This window comes from Saimiri boliviensis, chromosome 8 (genome assembly GCF_048565385.1).
Source record: "Saimiri boliviensis isolate mSaiBol1 chromosome 8, mSaiBol1.pri, whole genome shotgun sequence".
NCBI classification, from domain to species: Eukaryota; Metazoa; Chordata; class Mammalia; order Primates; family Cebidae; genus Saimiri; species Saimiri boliviensis.
The window spans coordinates 88255383-88277627 of NC_133456.1; the positions used below are offsets into that span (position 1 = coordinate 88255383).

At 38.3% G+C, this 22245-nt stretch overlaps 1 protein-coding gene and 1 long non-coding RNA gene across 3 annotated transcripts in view; both read right to left on the minus strand.

Moving 5' to 3' along the window:
* GRM7 (glutamate metabotropic receptor 7) overlaps positions 1 to 22245 on the minus strand; it is an 872629-nt gene that overhangs the window by 1177 nt on the left and 849207 nt on the right. The gene's annotated exons all lie outside the window — the stretch shown is intronic.
* Positions 1 to 22245, minus strand: part of LOC104651221 (uncharacterized) — a 49607-nt gene continuing 27362 nt past the window's right edge. The window contains exon 4 of the long non-coding RNA XR_012518895.1: positions 1 to 22245. This exon is cut by the window's right edge and continues 23179 nt beyond it. This is a non-coding gene — a long non-coding RNA (uncharacterized LOC104651221).

Consider the following 22245-nt stretch of genomic DNA (forward strand, 5'->3'; position numbering starts at 1 on the left):
GAAAAATTAGAAAGTGTCAGTTGCGGTAATAACCCTGTTCGCAAAGGTCGAAATAGAATTAGAACTTTTCACTTGAGGTGCGAAGTCAAGTGGGGTGATACAGCTCTGAAGAACACACACATAACCTTGGATTCCTCTGACTCTGTGGCTTTGGCCACCAAAATCTGCAGTTCCCAGTGATACTCAAATATTCTGCCTCCTCTTTTCTGAGATGTCTCCAACTTCCCTCTTTATACTCTATAAGTAAATTTATCAGTGTTTGTTATGCTTTCTAATCAACCAACCCTTAACTTAAAGGGTTCACTCACATTGTGGTATATTTCTTGTGTGATCTTCTCACAGACCTTTTCATAATAAATAGACTTTGCTTGGAAAAGTTCTGTCCTGGGTCACCGAAATTAATTGAGGTTGAATTCAGATGAGGTCAGAGTGTCTCCTTCAGTGCTGATTCACACAATCAAATGACTACATACGGACTTGCGTAGTGTTATCAGTCAGTTGTAAATAGTCATTTGCAGAACTACTTCCCTTAAGATGTAAAGCTCACTTAAACCTGTCAGGTGTCTGACACATGCACACTCTACATCTGTTTTCCTTAAATGTAGAAATTATTTTTCCACTTGGTACTATGATTTTAGGACTCACCTTCACCCACTCACTCATGTAGTAAGTATGTGTCTGCCATATGGCAGCCACAGGGCTAGGCACTGATGACCAGCCAACGAGCACAGCAGATTTCATGTCCTCATGCTGGAGACAAAGACACTAGGATCCCAAAGTGTGCCTTTGCTTCAGGTTCTAGTCCTTGATACCAAGTAATACAGTGGCATTCTTTACTCATTAAATCTTAGTAGTTTTACATCAGTTTCTTCTGTTGGGCACAAAGTAACTTTCATGTAGCATTTACTGAGGGCTTATTTTGCTTACTGTTTTTAGGTTCTAAATAGAATTGTTCATCCAAGACAGAGAAATGTCAAGAGCTCTTCAAGAACTCCTAAGTAAAGATTCATAGACAGTTTTGGAGGAACTGAGAAGTCATATTAACATACTAAGAGAGAGTTTGTATTTGAACTTTGAATAATACAAGTAGTATATTACAGATGCTTACATGCTTGTAGATATTACACGGGATACTTTACGTTATACAAAAAGTCTAATCCTTTCTGGATTAAAAACTGGGACTCTGACAAACTTTGACTTAAAGGCTCATTTTTATTTGAAACTCATTTCTATATTAAACCATACTGTATTATGAACTAAAATATTTAAAACGTAAATAAGAATAGAATTTTATGAAATTCAGGGCCTCCTGGAAAATCTGATTATGAGAATTGAGTCACTATATGTCCTCATTTGATAAACACATGGCCTCCATAGTGCACAAATCTTCCAAGAAGTTTCCCATTGTCACAGTGTTGTCTTCATTAATATGCTTGGTTTGGACACAAGGAGGAAAACTTTCAAAATATGTTCTTTTTTTTTTTTTTTTGAGATGGAGTTTCGCTCTTGTTACCCAGGCTGGAGTGCAATGGTGCGATCTCGGCTCACCACAACCTCCACCTCCTGGGTTTAAGCAATTCTCCTGTCTCAGCCTCCTGAGTAGCTGGGATTACAGGCACGTGCCACCATGCCCAGCTAATTTTTTGTATTTTTAGTAGAGACGGGGTTTCACCATGTTAACCAGGATGGTCTTGATCTCTTGACCTCGTGATCCACCTGCCTCGGCCACCCAAAGTGCTGGGATTACAGGCTTGAGCCACCGCGCCTAGCCTAAAAGATGTTCTTGACTCAATCTTATTTTCAGTGTCATAGCTAGAAGACCTCAGCTGACAGTTGCAAATAATAGTCACAGCATGCCTTGTCAAATGCCAACACACTAATTTTCCTTAGGACAAAAGCTGAGGGGAATATGAAAACCCAAAAGCTGACCCAACTATCTGATACCACCTTTATTGTCTGATTAATTAAGACTGTTTTCTATAGCATAACTGTCTAGTGAAAACAATAATGAATTTCCTTAAATTGGTTACTATAAAATGCTAATTACTCAGGAAGAATTTTTACCAAAAGAATAAGTAGGTTAGAAAATATTGTTCCCAAATTGTCAAGCTGAGCATTTACTAGGATTAAATTAAAATCAAGATGAGGTTATGTTTAAAAATGGAATGTAAAAATAATGGCATTTCATTAATGCTTTGCTTAGATTATCTTCTTGTGTTCTACACAGTCTTGAGATGAGTAGTTTTTATGATCTCCATTTTACATAGGAGGAGTCTGAAGCTCAGGGGAACAAGCATTCTAAAACTAGGCTGCCTGATGCTTGAATCTGTATTTCTGTGTCCATGCTATGATAGGAAGACCATACTGCAGCTGGACTTGTCTGACCTGGGTTCTGATTCAGCTCCATCACATACTTGAAATGTGACCTAGCCAAGTGCCTTGAGAATGAACTCCTTGTAGCCTTTGCAAAATTGGGAGAATAATTGTTACCCGGTGCACTGTTGATATCACCAATGTACAAAATACCCCAGTTTCTCATCAGAGAATATAATGTATACATGTATTTTTAAATTACAAAGTTCTATACAAATGATAAGCCTTAGTACACACTTTCTTTGCAGAAACATTTCTTTGCAGAAACAAAATTGCTAGGAACATTGTCCCAAAATTATAATGAAGTTTATGCAGGTCCTAGAAGGGTAATTTGTGTACTTTTCACAATGTATTAGGTTTATTTTTAAACCATCCTAGTCCTGTGAGTAAATAAAATAAGTGCCTGTGGTGTCTGATAATTCCATTTATTTGACTAGCAATATAGTTCATGGTTAGGAAAGAAAATTACTGAGATCAAAATAGTTGTGCAATGAAGTACTTGCTAAGGAAATATACTTTTTAAGAGACTATGTTTTCTCGTATAAAGTTACAGATTTTAAAGAAGAATCATAGTATATAGCATTGTCCCTATTAACTTTTTAAAGTTATATCTACTTATCTACATAAGTAATTTTCAAAGCAAGGTATCATGAAGAGTTGATGTTTTCAGTGAGGTGGTGTTAAGAAACTAGTCTGTGAAATGAATTAATAATACACCATTGCTACTTAAGAAAGGTGAGACATTCCAACTCATTCTTGATGTCTTGTCAAAACCAACAATCAGTTCGAAATTAACTTTATTGAGCTACTTGTTTTCTCTTTGCTTTTTTTCCTTGTCTTACAAAAATTTCATTTCTTGAAGTGCATTCGATGGAACACACAACCCAGATTCAAGGAAGTGAAGAAAAAAAATAAAAAACCCTCTTGATATTCTGTTGAGAAACACTACATAAGTAATATTAAACAGGATTCTTTCCTGTTTCCACCCCATATTTAACTTCTTTGTATTTTCAGTAATAAGAAATATTGTAGATTATTAGCTACATACCATGTGTTCTCTTCAGCTCTTTCTGAAAAATGTGTGTACGGATGTGTATGTGAATAAGAACATGTATGAAGTGATTTAAACATCCAAAAAGGATAAAAACCAAATAAAACAAAATATTATATAAGCCCTGAATAGAACATATTAACATACCGACATCTTGTTTCAGGTGCTCCTCCATCCACTCATAGGAAATAAGATGCAGTCAAAGCCCTTCACACTCCATGTTCCTCCCTGTGCCCCTGTGATATCTACTGTCCTGAACCTGGGATGTGTCCTATTGCTACTGCAATAGTTGTCCGTAAACTATAGATAGTATTGATTTATGTGTTTTAAGTTGTCTAAATGATTTCATCCATTTCACTTGAAATCTGGTTTCATATAACATTGTGTTTTTAAGATTTACTTATGTTGATTTAATAGTAACTATGTAGCTTTCTATATATTAATGTTAGCATAACAGATTTTCTATAACTCTTTTCCTATTGATAAACCCTACTTTCCAATGTTTTTGAAATAATAAGCAATGCTGGAGTAGATGATATCTGCAAAACAGTATTTTTAACAAAGTTGAATGACAATGCTATAGGCCACGATAAAATATTTGTCATGTATTTAACTTACAGAGAATTGATATGTAAGTATTATTAACTTATACAAAGGAATAAATAAGAGACAATCTAATTTTTAAAAACATAGATGCAAGGTTGACAATTTTTAGATGAATAAATACAAATAAATGAAAAATGTTCAACCTCATGAACTAGAGAAATGCAAATCAAAACATTAATAAGATAGCATTTCTTGCCTGTACCATTACAAAAGAAAAAATGAACTAATACCAAGCATTGGTGGGTGTGAGAAAGTGATAACTTTCAGACCACATTAAGGTAGAAATATAAATTGGTAAATTCATATGGGAGAGCCATTGGACATATCTAAAAAACCTAAAGGTATGCATACCACTGAATCAGCAATTTTAATTCTAGATCTAGACCTGAGATACTTGCACATGTACACATAGACATGCTGAGAATTTCAAAAGCCTTAAATATAATAATTTCTCTGTGGATTCCCCAAGAAAAAAAAATTCTCTTGTAAAGGCTAGGCACATAAAGGAGCAAAGTAGGCCAGGTGTAAGATATTAAGGAAGGATACAGATCATAGTGAACTAGAAAACACCTACCCCATCTAAAAGGCATAATTGTGTGGGATGTTAGCACAGTAGGAAGATAGTATATTTTTTGAGGAGGAGCTTGACTATAATTTTATGTAAACGTTCATTTTTTCACTTAGCCATCTAATAAATATTTATTGGGCACATATTATGTGTTGGGCCATATTCTAAACATTAGAAATACCTCAGATTTTAATAAAAGTTTCAAGATCATATTGAAACTCATTTAGCAAGTCAAAAAAGGAATAGAGACCAGAGGCCAGACAGCATCTCTAGGCTGCTTGTTTTCAACTCTGTGATCCTGTCTGCGCTCTGAAATCTACTTGATTATAAAGCACCCTCTCTTGCTCCTGCTCTCCCATTTTTAGTGGATCATTTTGCATTATGTAAGAACATACTTTTGGAAATACATGGGGATATCTCTTAAACCTTAACCCTTCCTATCACTTTAGTCATTTGTAAACCTCACCAAACTTCTGAATATTGGTTTATTGCCTGATAGAACTTTGTCCAAACTAACTTTTCTATAAACCCATTCAAAGCACTGTCAGTACCTTTTGCCCCACCAACTCCGCCAACTATTGCTTCCCTATCAAACACGATTCAGAGTTGTTTACTTATAAATATTTCAACTGGGAGGGATTCTTTATATTATGGTTTGCAGTTATTAAAACAAAAAGAAATACTTTTTTAATAATTACGTTTGTAATCAATAGCCTGTTTTCTGCTTGTTCATTTCATTAGTAAATTGCCCTTAGTCCATTACTTAATGGCAAAAGAGTAGATGTTATAGTCAATAGTTAATTCTCATTTGAGATTTCAAAAAAGCTACTAAACTTCCTATTTTTTGCAAAGAAGTGGTAATTCATTTTAGAATGATTTATCTTAAACCCTTTTTTAAATTTGCTACTCAGTGTAGCACGTTACTCAACTTGAGAAGATACACAGCTGAACGAGAGTGAAGAAGATGATTACCAAAAAAATGAGGCGTTCCCAATTATGCTAGTTCAACTCTGAACTATAAAACAATTGATACTTTCTACATCTCCCAGGAGAATGCTAAGCTATCGCTCTTATGTTTAGAACCTGAATTTGTTGACAAAAGAAGCTTGGAAGGAGTAAAAACATGATCAGTCAGAAAAACAACTCAGTATTTCAAGTCACCATCATTTACAATCTAGTTGCAAAAACTCCCAAATCTGGATTTCTGTTGATCTACTCAGTCATTCATCTAACAAAATATTATTTAACACATATTTAATACCAGGAACTTTAACAGATGCTAATGTTAAAGCAGACATGGGAATCTGCAAGCAGTTTACTCCTCATTCATTGTATATTCAGATTATTTAACAAATATTTATATAAAGCTGCCATGTACCATCAGCAAGGATTGGCATATCCTTCCCCCCCCCCACTTAATGAGATAAAAATAAAGCATGAATATATAAACTAAACTCACATTTAGAGGAAACCCCCAAAGCAAATTGGTACCCCTCCCTAACGCTGAATAAGGGAAGTAGGTCAGTGGACGGTGAGGCAGCAAACCTGTTACCATATTTGGAGACAATAGTGATCCAGTTCAAGAGGATGGAGAAGCATCAGCCTAGATAACCTTAGAGAAAATTTGTGAAGTGTTTGCCCCATTTTTACCAGCGACACAGAAATGAGTCATATACAGTTTTTATTGTTATAGAACTTATACGATAATGCAAAAAACTATTACATATTTTAATGAGTGCTTAAACATATTTTACAAAGACTAATTTTATCTTATAAGAAGATGTGCTGTGCTAAGCCTGGGAAGGCTTTTCAGTGAAAGGGGCATTGATTTGGCTCATGCGGTATGAGACAATTTAAGAAGATGGCAAGGCAATATAAAGGTATACTTTATTTCCAAAGGTGCATGGAGAGGAGGGTCAGACAGTGCTAGAACTTAAGGCTGGAAAGGTAAGCAGGGCCGCATAAATTACTTTAATAAATAAAACTTCAATAAACCTGCATGTTGTCATACCAAATTCAGGTGCTGCCAGCGGCATTTGAACCAGAGCAACTCCATCTTGAATAAGGACTGGGTAGAAAAGGCTGACACCTGCTGGGCTGCATTCCCAGGAGGTTAAGGTATTCTAATTATAGAGGCAGGAGGCAGAGAAATGCCTAGGCAGATGGAGAAGGGTCCTCAGAAAATCTGACGCCACTCCACAAGTGTTGACAACAGATGTTTTGTGCAGACAAGGGAACCTGCATAGGGGGCTTCCCTGGAGATCTCTGCAGTGGACTGGAGGCCCACATGTACTGGGGAGTGGGGTGGAGCCACCAGGAACAAACATCTTATTCAGGAGAGGAGCCTGGCCTCTTCAGCTCCTATGGGGTGACCCTGGTATTTAATGTGTGATGGAAATCTGCTTGCAGGACCCCTCTCTTTGCTGAGAGCTTTCCTTTCACTTAATAAATTCTACCTTCTCACCCTTCAGTATGTCCACATGCCTAATTCTTCCTGGTTGTGAGGTAAGAATCTGGATTTAGCTGGACTAAGGAGAAAAATCCTATATCATTAAGTCACAGAATGAGATAGGAGGTCCACATAAGATATAGGTCATAAAGACCTTGCTGATAAAACAGCATGCAGTAAAGAAGTTGGCCAAATCCCACCAAAACCAAGATGGGGACCAAAGTGACCTCTGGTCATCCTTGCTGCTACCCTCCCACCAGTTTACAAATGCCATTGCAACATGAGGAAGTTACCCCATATAGTCTAAACAAGGACTGGATGAATAATCAAGCAGATAATAAATAACCATAAAGATGGGCAACCAGCAGCCCTTGGGGCTGCTCTGCCTATGGACTAGCCATTCCTTTTTTATTTATTTTCTTAATAAACTTGCTTTCACTTTGCACTGTGGACTCACCCTGAATTCTTTCTTGTGAGAGATCCAAGAACCCTCTCTTGGGATCTGGATCAGACAGTACCAGTAACAGTCTGGTCCAGTAACAGTACCAGAAATGGAAGTCTGAACAAGTCAAAATTCCTCTGATTATTTAGCTTTCTAATGGAGGTTCTCATAAAAAGCCTTTAATGCTAAGCTAAAGCAATGGTACTTGAGAAGCCACAGGGGAATGTTCATGATTTTGAAGAGGATGCTTACACTTGTATTTCCTTCTCTGCAATGTTCTCTGCCATTTTTCCTTAATTGGTTTCCTGTTCTTTGTTCTGGTTGGTTTTAGTTTCTAGTCACTTGCCCCAGGTGGCCTTTCCTATCCCTCCAGACAAGTGAGATGTTCCTTCTCTAGCCTCTCATGACCTCTCTACTATTCCCTCCTCATATACAAACAGGGCGAAGCACTAATTTCTCATGTATGTCTCCAATATTAGAGCCTTAAGTATCAGGATGGTAGAGGCAATTTTTTTCTAGTGCTTGGGAAGTGTGCAATGCATAGTTGGTGCTCAATATTTTTGGGATGTGTCACCATAGAAGAGCTTTTTGTAACTGCCATTCCTGCCCACTGCATAAAGAAAGAACACGACATTGTACTAGAGAATGAATTTAATAGACACGAGGCTTGCCACAACATGTTGGAGATGGAGTCTGCACTCATATCATCTCATTCAGAGCTCACAGGCTAGGGGTTTTTCAAAGGCAGTTTAAGGGAAGGGGTGGGGGTGGCCAGGTAACAGGTGATTGCTGCTGATTGGTTGGGACAGAGATGAAACAGAGGGCCAAAGCTGTCTTCCTGAGGACTGAATTGCTTCTGGGTGGGGCCACAGGAGCTGGGCAGGGCAGGGTGGGCGGGGGGCGGCTAGTGATCCAGGGGGAACCATGAGTGTCAGACATACAAAAGAAAAAAAAATGATAAAGATACCTCAAAAGGCCAGTCTACAATCATGGTGTTATTTGCAGGTGTAATTGGGGAAGTTTAATGCCTTAGATCTCCTGGAATAATGGCTGACAATCTTTCATGTCTGCACCTTAGCAGGGCTCAGTCTCCTCTCCTCCACCTCCCAGCCTGGTGCCCTCCCTTTAGCTTTACAAAAGTGGTTGAGTTTTGGACAAGGCCTATTATCATTTAAATTGTAGCCTAAATTTCATCCAAAGTTAGCTTGGCCCAATAGCCTAGCAATAATTAAGGGAAAGGCAAGATGGGTGTTGAGTTAGCTCACTTACTATTAGAATTTTCTCACTAACATAAGTTTTGCAAATGCAGTTTCACTTTGCTCCCTGAAGTCATTGTCAGCTCTAGGAGGGTATTAGAGATGAATAGAAGAAAAAAAATCTGTGGGAACTTCATGAAATTTGCCATCCTTTTTTTCCATCCCTTTTCTCAGTATTCTCCTAGAGTTTACTGTATTCAAAGCTAACCATTATTATAACTCCTCAGATTTCCTTTGTAACTTTTCAACCACAGCATTCTTTTTTTCCCCTCTCCTTTTTCATCTAAACATGGCCAAAACAGCCTGGCTAAACTGAGAAATCAATTTTCAATTCTGTCATGAAATTTGAACATTCAAGGGTTTCAAAAAAAAAAAAAAAAAGTTTGAGTGTTTCTTAAAAAGTAAATGAACATTCTAGTATTTCTTAAAGAAGACAAAACTAATTTGTACTTTAAGATGTAAAGCCTCAAAAAGAGGTTTACATCATTCTTAAATGACATATTTGAAACAAATAGACAAAGTGTCTGTCTTAAAACATCTTTAAGCTTGGCAAGTTAAAATCTAGGTAATTTGATGCTGTATATGTTTTACTTTGGACAAAAAAGATACCCACTAAAGTACTGCATCGGATTTCTCTACTTTTTCTTAGGCACTTTGGGCACTGAAAACTTTTGTGCATTTTACAATTTCAATATATTATAGATGCCAGCATTCTGGAGGATATTATGAATGCAGTGCAATCATGCATCAAAGATTGAAGCTGTGAACCAAAGTCTGTCTTAAGGCTAATGTTACAAATAAGGCAATAGTGACAAAATAGCAGCAGAGTGTTATTAGTGTTTGTGGATGAAAAGCTCCTGATGAAATTCAGGCCTTGATATTTTTGGATAGGACATTTACAGTCTCTTCATTCATTCCTTTACACATTTATTCAACTTTTACTAAGAGCTCAGAGTGTACTAGTGTAGCCTGGCTACAAGCTAGTGGCACAGAGGTAAGAAAAAATAGTCCATATCCTTGAACAGTTTCTGGTTCAGTAAAATTCACATAACTGCTGAGCACCTACTATTTGTCAGATACTGTTTTAGGCAATCAGGATGTAGCCATGTTACTGTGCTGGTTCAGTTCCTGCTTTCATGGAGCTTAAATTCTACTTGGAAAGACATCTTAAAAAACACAAAAGTAGATGGAACCAGTTCTCTTTATTCATAGCGCTCATGGTCTATAAAGTCACCACAAATACTGAATTAATGACTACTGAACCACTGCTCCTAGAGCAAATAGGGCATTAGTTACCTACAAGCCTCCAGTCACACCATAACCTTATTTTATGCATATGTTTGGTTAAAAACACTTTATTTAATACATATTGTTGACTCGTTAATACTGAATTCAGAGCTGATGAATGCCTATAAAAAGCTTCTCTAACACATGTACTTTCCCTAGAAGGCTGTGACACATCATAGCCTTCTTGTGCTTAGGAATACGTTATAGACCTTCAGTGTTTGTATGGGAGTTTAGACAGTAAAACCATCAACCAAAAGCACAGTGTTAAATAGACTGAGAAAAGGACACTTGTTCAAATATGAGAGCTGAAATAAGAAGGTAGGGCATCACCTTTTTTTTTTTTTCTTTAAAGACAGAGTCTCACTCTGTTTCCCAGGCTGGAGTGCAGTGACACAATCTTTGCTAAACACAATATCTGCCTCCCAGGATCAGTAATTCTCCTGCCTTGGCCTCCAGAGTAGCTGGGACTACAGGCACGCGCCACCATGCCTGGCTAATTTTTTCTATTTTTAGTAGAGACAGGGTTTCACTGTGTTGGTCAGGCTGGTCTCGAGCTCCTGACCTTGTGACCCACCTGCCTTGGCCTGCCAGTGTTCTGGGATTACAGGCGTGAGCCACTGTGCCTGGCTGCTTCACTGTTTTTGACCTCAACTGCAAATGTGTGCATCGGGTGACTCAAATAGTTTCCTGAACTGTACATTCCTGTGAATGCTGTGAAAATGCCCTAAGTATTGATGTGGAAGTTACCAATCAATTTCAGGGTGTAGGTGAATTTGAAAATACAAAAAGCACTAATACTGAGAATAAACTGCATTATGTCAGGGAATCCCCCAAATTTAAAAAAAAAAAAAAAAAGCCTGAGGGCATTATACTGAGGTTGCTGTCCAAGGCGCCGAGAGGATGACTGTTTCTTACTCATCTCCATAGGTAAGAGGTGGCAATTACAAAAAAGAAGACCAGCTAGGAATTAATGGAATAATTAGGACTATGTCTTAAATCAAATTCTAAGTCAGTACTACAGTGAGGTTCTGAATGAACAAGCCTATAGAGATGCCGCTGCTTTCAGCAACACCATGTGGTGTGGCAGGCCAGTTCTTCCTAACAGCCACACAGACAGGCCTCCATAACACTGCAGAAGTTATATAGGCAAACTTCTGCAGCATCTGCCTACATTAAGTTAATAACTAAGCCTAGGAAAACCATTGCCTGGGCACCAACGCCAGAAATGAAACGTGTTCAGTAAGAGCCTTGCTCAGGCTTCCTATGAAACCTGGAACAAATCGAGATAATAAAGAGAGCCCTGTGTTCCTTGTGCCGGGACCTATCTTGGGTTGAATAAATTTTGGAGGGGGGTCTGAAGTTAACTCTCCAGACCCAAATTGTGGGTAAAATAAGATAGAAGTAATCCCTCCAGTACCAGGGACCTCACAGGTTAAGCAGATTTAGGGGATAATTCTGGCATCTGACCTTTTGGTTATAACAAAATTAATCAGGTATAGACACTGGTGAGTATGATACTACACATAGGCATATAGTTTGAAACATATATAAGCACTGGAAAAAGTTTAGGAGTCTGAGTTGGTCAGGTGAATTACCTCCAACCTTCTCCCTGTACCTGGTTACAGACATAAACTCTCTTCTTCCTCACTTTGTCTGCATCTTGTTATTGGGCTGCAAGAACATGTAGCCAGATTTGGTTTGGTCTGGGAACAGTGTCCTTTTATGAAAGCAACCCTGAGGCTCTAGCTGTTTTTTCTTTTGTTTGTTTTTAATGTGAGAAGGGTATGTGCATGCCTTCACAGTCAAGTCCTATTAAGATAAGTGGCTTCTTGTTTTGTCTGCAGATCTCAGAGCACCAAGAGGGCTCAAAGGAGGGGAAACCAGAAAGCTTCCTGGCTAGGAAAAGAGAAGAGATGAAGGGAACCTTAACTATTTTTCCTTTCTTGGAATCCAGCTGGGTTTAACCTGACAGGCAAAAGTTAAGAGCCTCAGAACTACAGCTCTGTCTAGGATTAAAAATGGCTGGAGATTCCCAAAGACTGTGTATTTTGGGATCCTGGCCATGGGAGATGGAAAGATTGAGACCTGGGACAGATAAGAGAAGTCAGACAAAGCTTGACCAATGTAAAACAAGTATCTGCTTAGTTTTAAACATTGGTTGCTGGGGATACAGTGGGAGTAAGATGTCTTTGTCCTCAAAGATTTATCAGACCAGAAACTTATGTGATTAAATTGGATTGGCATTGACAGTGAAGGCTGAGAATGTAAGTCACTTCTCATACATAGGCTCTTCTGTGTATGAAATTGACCAGATCACACTCAGTCTGGTACCTAATGTGTCAGTCTCAACAACAGAACTTTGGAGTGATGGAGAATTCCTTTCTTGTTCTGCTATTTCAATTCATTAATTTATTTAATAGCAACTCCTTTGAGTCAAAGAAATTAAAATTAAAACAACAGTGAATTTCAGGGTATCTTACTGTTTTTTGTTTTAATGTGAATGAAAATAATTTTTAAAAACTTAAATAGTTAATCTATGATTTAGTACAAGCAACATGCGTTTGAAAAATAGTATGTATTAAGAATGTTAAAAAAGGACCTGTTATCTGCATTAAGATGTTCTTGATGATATACAATATAATTTGCAATTTTAAATAACCCAAATGCCTAACATTAGCGGGTGATTAAATTCTAACACGTTTTTTTGATGCGGTGTTTTAAACCTGTCAAAGGTGATAATGATGATTAAGAATATGGAACAACATGGAAAATGCTTATGCTATATTGTTAATAATATCTAGTACAAAAGGATAGGTTTGAAAATTGTAAGTATTCTGTAATTATAACTGCATCAAAAATATGAAAGAAAATAAATCAAGATTTTAAAGGCCATAAGAAAACTGGTAACCTTTTCAAATATTTCAACATTGTAAAAGAAAACAAAATGTTGTGAGACTGTTTTAGATTAAAGGAGACTGAAGAAACAAAAAGGTTTAAAATGCATGAACCTTGATTATATCAGATATTTTAAAAAGGAAATGACCATATTGGGAAAATCATATTTTGATTTTCATAGCAAATAATAATACATCAGTATTAACTATATTGGATGAGAAATGGTATTGAGGTTTTGTAGGACCAAGTTGTTCTTAGGAGGTACATGGTGAAGTATTCAGGAGTATTAATGTCATGATGTCTGCAACTTGCTTATAAACAGTTATATGGGGAAAACATATATATAGAGAAGGAGAAAATGAATATGTCAAAATGTTAGTGAATGGTGATTACATATTGTTGTTATTCATTTCAGTCTATTTGTAGGTTTTAATGTTCAAAATAAAAAGTAGGGAGACTTAAAAAGCTCTATTAGGTAGTTGAATTATAATTTTTTTACTTTATATATTTTACTTTATACATTTACTTCGTAGATTTTACTTTTTAACTACATTTTCTATAATGCCATATTTTTATGTTGAAAGGAAATTAACTTAGTTTTTTTTTTTTTTTTAATGACAGGATATAGGTAGATGACAATGACTATCTCTCAGGCCTGAGTAGCCACATCCCTTTTCTTCTTCCCCTAGAGTTTCATTAGGATGAAGGGAATTTCTTGTTCTACCAATTTTTTCCTGTAGCTCCTGCAAAGTAATCTGTGAAGAGGCCTGTAAGGGGTGACTCTTATACAGTCTAATCCCCCCATTTTGTCTTATGTCATTTTTTGGTTAGATTGACCAATAAAACCACTAGTACATATTCTGACTCATTATTAATCACAAAATCACCTTTTCTCCCAGGCATTTGGGAAAATAGCCCTAAGAATTTTGTCTAGTTTTCATTTTCCCCTCAAACAACGTGTTTCTACCTTATATCATAAATGGCTTCCTAAAATGCTTTCTGAGGCATTCATATGTTGAATACAACTATGAAAGACTTTTTTCCCTAATGTAAGAATGAAATTTTTTTTCGATTAAATATCTCTATTTAGCTATTTTATAACTTTAGCTTTTAAAATATGTAAATCATGATGTCATGTCCCTTAGGAGAAAGTGCAGGAATGGATTGGTAATGCCTATTGAAAATAGGAAGTGGACAGCACCAGCCAGGTAACCGACTAATCTGGACTAAGTCATGCATCTCTTAGTGCACTGGAACTTGTTGGCTTATCCTCAGAAGAAACGCAGGTGGGCACATCTATCTATGGAGGGTTGGCTTCCCTCCCACAGAGCAGTATCACTGAGATGCACTGACAAGTAGAAGTGAAAATGTAAATACCATGCCCTGGGTCAGAAGGATAATCAATATCTATGACCTTTCCTGGCTCTTCCAAGCCAAGGCCTTTACTTCCGTGTGTGTATGCGCCTTGTGATATCTCAGGACTTGATTTAATTAAAGGATCGAGAAAATGTACAAATGGAAGGAAGAAGTGAGGAAAGAATTCTGAGTCTGGCCCCAAAGCTTATACAGAGAGAATTACTTCTCCATAAAACCCAGGCCAAAAGTATTCACAGGAGAGGAAAAGAGGCTGTAGAGGCAGAGATACTCTCTAACCATCTGTTCCAGAATGTTCTTCCCCAAGATACTCCTGAAGATGGCCTTTTCTCTTTCTTCAGGATTAAATTGGAATGTTACTTCCTTTGGGAGGCCTTCCTTCATGCCTTCTGTAAAACAGCACTTGCCAACCTCCAAGCTCCCTAGTGAATTACAGCTTATTTTTCATCACATCACTATCACTCTCTGAATTATTCTAATTTGTTTACATTTTAACATATTTTCTTGGTCTGCCCTCTGGAATGTAAACGGTTCATGTCTTGTCATGATGAACATTATGTCCACAGGACTCAGAACTGTGTATTATTGCTTGAAGCTGGGAGTTTGAGAACAGCCTGGGCCCTAAAGTAAGGCCCCATCTCTGTAAAAAATAATAAGAATAAAACCAATAGCTGGGCATGATATCAAGTGCACCTGTTGTCCCAGCTACTTGGGGAAGCTGAGGCAGGAGGATCCAGTGAGCTCAGGAATTCAAGGCTGCAGTGAGTGAGCTATGATTGTGCCACTGCACTCCAGCCTGGCAACAGAGTGAGACCCTGTCTCTAAAGAAACAAAAAGACAAAAATAATGGAATGGGTACAAGGTGAGAGGTACTTGGTTTGGGATTAGTAGGAAATAATGACAGACAGGCCCCAACTCAACATTCTGTCTTCCATTCCTTAAAAATCATGCCTTTGAATGTATGCTTTCACCCGGAATTGTCACCTCCTTTCTGAGATAGATGCAAGTGTTGAGGAAACTGACGATGCTGTCCTTGTCTGCTTCCATGAGTTGGAGCAGCCTCTGATTCTCCTAGCTGCTGCGCATTTCTTCTAGTTACCTACTCAGAGGAGAAACGAGTTATTTATTGCAGGGAATAATCAAGAGTATCTAAAATTATTGACCGAAGAAAGTTGAAAAGAGTCTGTATTCTGATAACATATGGATGGAAAAGGTTCCTAAGTATTCCATGCCTGAATTAGGAGAGTGGCTTCTATTGGATACATGAAAGAGCACATTAGAAATCGGTTATGGCTGTGGATGTTTCAAGCATGGTGAGTTGAGGGAAGAAATTGAGGGCAGCTGTGGCCTGGGCCTCACTAACAAAAATGTCCTTGCTTCATTGTTGCTTTCTCATGGATAGGGGATTTGACAGAGTGGTTAATACAGGCAGGCATGGTTCTACAACACTGGGCACCCATGGCTCATCAGAGCAACACAGCCTGTGCCCAGCGGTAATAGACTCACAACAGTTCCATATTTTCCATCTTCACTGTTCTCTGTGGATGAGCTTTCTGTCCTCTTCTCATGCATATTGCCAGTCTGCTGCTTTGAAGCAAGCTTCACATCCAGGTAGGTGATGGTGGATTGAAATGGGCTTGCCAATAAATATATTAGATTCAAGGAGTTTTAGACTACTTACATTATTTTAGGGATATCTATCAAATTCCTTATTTTTTATCTTATTTTTAAAATCTTTTTTGTAGGAGGCACTCTCACTCTGCTGCCCAGGCTGGAGTGCAGTGGCCCAATTATAGTTCACTACAGCCTCAAACTCCTGGGCTGAAGCCTTCCTCCCCACTCAGCCTCCCAAGTTGCTGGGACTACAGGTGCATACCACCGTGCCAGACTCATTTTTAAATTTGTGGTAGAGATGGGGGTCTTACTATGTTGCCCAGGCTGCTCTTGAAATCATGGCCTCAAGTCATCCTCCCATTTCAGCCTTCCAAAGACCTGGGATTACTGGTATGAGCCATGTGTGCCATTGTGCCCTACCTAAATTCTCCCATAGTGTTACAGCCTTTCCTTAAACATATTCTGCTTGCTATGGTGATGTCTAGTGGGCCTGCCCACACTGTCCATTCCTCTTTTCAGTTAGGGCCAGACCACTTGTGATGTAATTTGAGGGATCTAACAATATCCTGGAATTCCCCATCAGTAGAATTTAGCAGGGGTCTTACAAAAGTGAGCACTTAGCTGGACTGAAGGCATTGAGTCTGGAGTGACTGGATTGAGGAAGCTTAGGAGTGTCTTCCATTAGGAGGAATAAAGAGATCCTGAAGATGAGAGCACAGGCAGGGTATTAAATGACATCAGAGAATTACTGTTAACTAGGTTAGATATGATAATGGTATTATGATTATGTTTGAGAATTGCTGTATTTTGTGATAAGCTAAAATAACTTGGAATACTGGTGTCTGGAGGTAACTCTACAATGTTTAAAAACAAAAATACATAAGTATAGACGAAACAAACATGGTAAAACCTTCAAAGTTATTAAAGCTTGGTAGACAACATGACTGTTCTTTTTACTTTTCTGAATGTTTGAAGTCTCATGATAAAAAAATTTGAAATCTCCTGTCTCCAAAGCAAAATTTATAATTCACAATGTTTCTGGAGCTTGTCACACTTTTATATCCTAACATCTACCACCAAGAATTAATACTGTCAAGGCAGTTTTCTCTATGTATCTCAGAGTGCCACTGCATTCCAGCCTGGCTGACAGAGTGAAACTCTGTCTCTAATTCAGGAGTGACCATCAAAATACCCATTGGGATGATAGACAGAGCAGTGGTAAAACACACGGGATTGGGCGTGGTGGCTCCTGCTTGTAATCCCAACACTTTGGGAGGCCAAGGTGCCAGATCACTTGAGCTCAGAAGTTCGAGACCAGCCTGGCCAACATGGTGAACCCCCCTCTGCTAAAAATACAAAACTTAGCCAGGAGTGGTGGTGCATTGCTGTGGTCTCAGCTACTTGAGAATCTAAGGCAGAAGAATCCCTTAAACCCAGGAGGCAGAAATTGCAGTGAGCTGAGATAGCATCTGTACTTCAGCCTAGGCAATGGAGCGAGACTCCGACTCAAAAAGAAAAAAAAAAAAAAAAGACCCACAAGGATTGTCACCATTCAGTTGTATGACTCTGAACAAGTTACTTTATCTCTTCATGCTTTGATTTTCTCATCTGAAAAATGGACGAAGTAATAGTACTGTAATAGTACTGTAATATAACAACTCTAAGGCTGTTCTAAGGATTGAAGGAGTTACTCTATTTAAGGAACTTAGAACAGAACAGGGTTTGGTAAAACTTGAACTCAATATATTTTAGCTATGTTTCATCTTCTCATGCATTTGGAGAATTTCTCTGCATACATATATTACACTGATGTGTTTGCAAGTACTTTTCCCTTGACTGAAAGGGGTTCTTCCAAAGCAGGTCAGCCTGCCTATGAAATGAGACTAAATTAGTTGTTTGTTTTTTGGACCCTGTTAGGGTGCTAGCAACTGTCCTTGAGAAGGTTTAAGGAACTGTCAGAGCACCTGGTGCATTCTATTCATTTATTGAAAAAGGAACCTGTCAAATCATTGTCAACATGTTTTCCCTTCCATGCATGCATACTGCCATCATTAGCTACTGTTCTACCTCTGTGAAAGTGTGACCGACCTCGAAATCTTGTGCTTTGAGAGGTTGCATTATTCAACTGGACTCAAAGGGGAAATCAGGAAATACAGGATAGTATTGTATACATAGTCAATGGCTCCTGATAGTGTTGCATATAACCATGTCGACTCTGTAGTATTGGAACTGGGAATCACTGAGTTTGAGAACTCTCATTGTAGTGGTGATACACCATTTGCAAAATCAGTTGCTGGAGACTATAAATAACCATTTATTTAAATATTTTATCCATTTTGGTTTATAAATTGGATATCTACTGATTGGTGCTAGAAGAATGTCAGTTAGATTAGCTGAAGTAGGTTTATTCACTACTCAATTTTGCAGTGAAGAATTGATCTGTGTCTGCATTGATAAAGTGAAGACTGGGGCAATTACTAAGCTGATTCTGTAAAAAAGACTACAATCAAAGCTATCCGTGCACATCTCTGGTGTATGTCTGTATATACACATTGAGCCCATATGGCCTAGGTTGGTTATCAAACAGATTCAGCAGTGATCACTCAAAATTCCACATTTCCTGGGAAACTATGTATCCGACACCAAAAACAACTTGTTGCATCCCAAAGATAAGTCTACCCTATACAATTTGACCAAAAACTGAAAACTGTGTGGGGTGAATCTTTGTGAAAGAAACCAATATTGCCAAAATAATGCAACACTAAAAAAATTTTCTCTTGATAGTGTTTGTTCCTAGAAATTATGAAGTTAAATATGCATCCTGTTAAGAACTTAAGCATGAGTCCTAGATGATGCAATAAACAGTACAAACACCTGCACTCTGAATGCAGTAGCATCTGTTGAGCATTTGCCATGTGCTAGAAATGGCGCTAAGCATTTCATCTTCACAGGCCCTTTTAATCCTTCCAGCAAGCCTTAGTGTAGATACCAGCATTACCTTTACTTTACCAAAGTAGTCTGAGGCTAAGAGAAGTTAAGGAATACATCCAGTGTAATTTCAGATATCCCACCTTTTCTGAATCCATGGTTTTGGTAAAAGAAGAGAGGGCTAAGAGAGAAGGTGCTGACCTCGGAAGCCAGAGGTAATTCTCACTCAACAAACATTTTCAAACTGTCTGCTATGTGCCAGACATGACTGGACAATAAATACCAAAAAGTCATGGACAACGTTATTGTCTTTAGCAGCTGTCACCTCTTGATTACTTTTCTGAAATTTTCTCTCCCCAACTTCCATGAATATTCAAGTTGTTGCAGGAAGCAGCAAATTCTCTGAAGTGGTCAGGGAGTGTTGGTGGTGGAATTATAAGCATGGATATTTAGATTACAGGAGACTGACGAGCACCCCTATAGGCAGTGAACCCTCGACAACAAAGCCTGGCAAGGAAGATTCCACTGTTCAGCATCACCTTTCTTCTCCCTCAGAGACCAGTACAGGACAGACACTTTGAAAAATAAATGCAGGATTTGTTTGGGCTGGGAGGGAAGATCTGAAATAAAGAATGTAATCACGGGCCAAATTTAAATTTCTCTTGAACTTTAGAGAAGTTGTTATGGCTGGAGGAATAAAAAAAAGTTAAAGATTGCCTAACCCTTACATTCCTCAAAAGAAGAAGATGGTATTGTCTAGGTCACTGATGTGAGAGGCAGTATGAAGTCATAGTTAAGATGAGGCTGCTCATGTCAGAGTTCCTGGATTTAAATCCAAGCTTTGCTGTGATCTTGTGAGAGATCATCAAGTCTTAGGTTTCTTGGGTTTAAACTGTCTATAAGATGAGGACAATGATAATAGTGCTTGTTGGGAGGATCCAACGTGATGCTGCATGTGAAATGTGTAGTATAGTGCTGGATATTTAAGAATATGCTCTTATTATGATCATCATCACTATCACCACTACTACAGCCACCACCTCCATTTCCTTTATGGTATCACCATCGTAATTATTATGAAAAGCTAGCCATCTGTATGAGACAATCGAATTCAGAAGAGTGACCATATAAAAACTGAACAGGAAGTCCTTGTTTTATAGGCTGAACCCCCTTTGTAGGTTATCATTTCAACATGAAATTGATGGAAGACTTCGGATTGCCAGCCTTTGCTATTCCTTACGAGAAAGGTCTAAACTCTGAAATTGATCTTCAGTGCATTCCCTTAGTCTTTGGTGAGAGGCTTTCCAAAACTGTAATAGTGTGTAAGAAGACTGTTTTTGCAAAGAAAACACAGGAGCACAGTTAGACAGTAGATCTTCATATCACTTTGGAGAGTGGCCATCTATCTCTAGATTATAGTTTGTATAAAGAAATATTTTACTTTTAGAGAAATACGTTACTTTTAGAGAAACTTCCAGTTTTTTGTGGCAACAACATGGATAATTCTTAATATCCAGGCTGTCGAGGAGAAGCAGGGTTGTTGTATTGCTAGGGAGAAAAACACACTCTTTTCTGACAAATACTTCCAATAGTTAGCATTCCCTGGGATAGTAACTGTGCCCTGGGGTCTGTCATCTCAAGCCATCTCACTGTGAGAAAGAGGCAAAATATCAGACAACAAATATTTACCAAATCTCCAATGTGAATCATATTATAACAGGTTCTAGCGCTGTGATAGTTGCACAAACATATGAGGCATTGCACCAGTCTTCAAGGAACTTCTAAGTGGGACAAGAACTAAACCACTTATGGACACACCAAGGTCTCCAGTGTAGCAAGATCATCACCAAAGACCCTGATGTTGTGGGGGCAGTGAATTCTGAAAAATCAGTCCTACATTACCTTCTGCCCAGGGAGTTGTTTCCTGAAGCAGATGCAGAGGCCAATATGTCAACCACCTTCCAACTAGGAAGTCTAGAATGTTGACTTGGCAGATGGTCTTTGGAGAAGTCTCCTCCCCATGTAAGCCTGGTCTTCTGGCTGGGTGGCTTCTGGCTTTTTAAATTGCCATTTTTATATCTGATTCTATTATTTGTGTGCTATGACTGAGCTATCTCAATTTTCAACTCCCTGGTATCTAAGTGAATAATTTTCTCTGCTTTTTGGCTGTATTCCATTAATGCCACATTTCCAAGTCTGACCTCTCCTGGAGGCTTGGGTTAATTTTTTTTTGCAATCTTTTTAGTGTTGGCTTGGTCAAAGGCCTTCTCTTTTCTTATCCCTAAACCCTTTATAAACAGTCAGTGAGTTACAGAGTTCATTTGTTTATTGTCAGAAAAATATACAGGGGAAGGAAGAATGGGATGAAGCTAGACAGTTGTCAAGGACCATTTGAAATGGAAGGGAAGAGATTATATTACAACATGGTTGATGAAAGAGAGTTTGCTTAATAGGAGTAATGGTTACTATTTATAGAATGTGTCTGCCCTATCCTGAAACGTGGTACGAAGCACTACGCACAGACTGCCTCATCAACTCCCTGAGAAGATGCTTTCATTCTCCCATTTTGCAGATGGAAAAAGCGAGCACAGAAAAGTTAAGTATAACTCCCAAGGCCCCAGGGTTGGCAGATCTATGCCATCCGACTCCAGAGTTCATGTCTGAACCCTGCAAACCTCTTCTTTTAATAGGAGATGTCACTCTTGCTAGTCCACATCATTTTGGAAAATGAAAATATTGCAAGGCAGAAGGGTGAAGGAACTGAGCAGATTTAATGACATGTAGGGTCCTTTCTTCTGGCTGTGCCCTAACCGTACCTCTGATACCACAGTGAGTGATTCTGAAAAAACATAGGAATGGGTTTGAAAAGCAGAGAACAGAGTTTGTACGTAGTAAACATCTTTGGCAGAATTTTCTATCTTGAATGCACTCGCCTTCCTTCCTGCCTCTGAGAGACTTCATACTGGGGCATAGAATCTCATTTCTGTCGTACTGGAGACTCTCCCTTCCTGTGGCTGATGGGCTATTGCATCTGGCTTGCAACAGGTTGCCAACAGATATCCAGAAATAAAGACGTATCCATTGATGGGACGAAAGTTTGATTTACCTTTGGCCACCTTGAATTTGAATCAGGTTTCCATTTAGCTTGTTATATTTTCCAATTTCTGCCTTTGAAATAGTATATCCATTGTCTCTCTAAAGACCACTTCAGAGAGATGACATTGAAACAGTCATAATATGAAAACCCTATGGCTGGATGGCTGACTCTTTGTCTCCTGGAGGAGTAAAAATACATCCCAGCATTTTCTAGACCTTCCATAATGACCTGTGGAAATTTTTTTTTTAATCAACCTGATTTTAGCTTTCTAAAACTGCAGTCAACAAGACTGTTATGCTATGGAT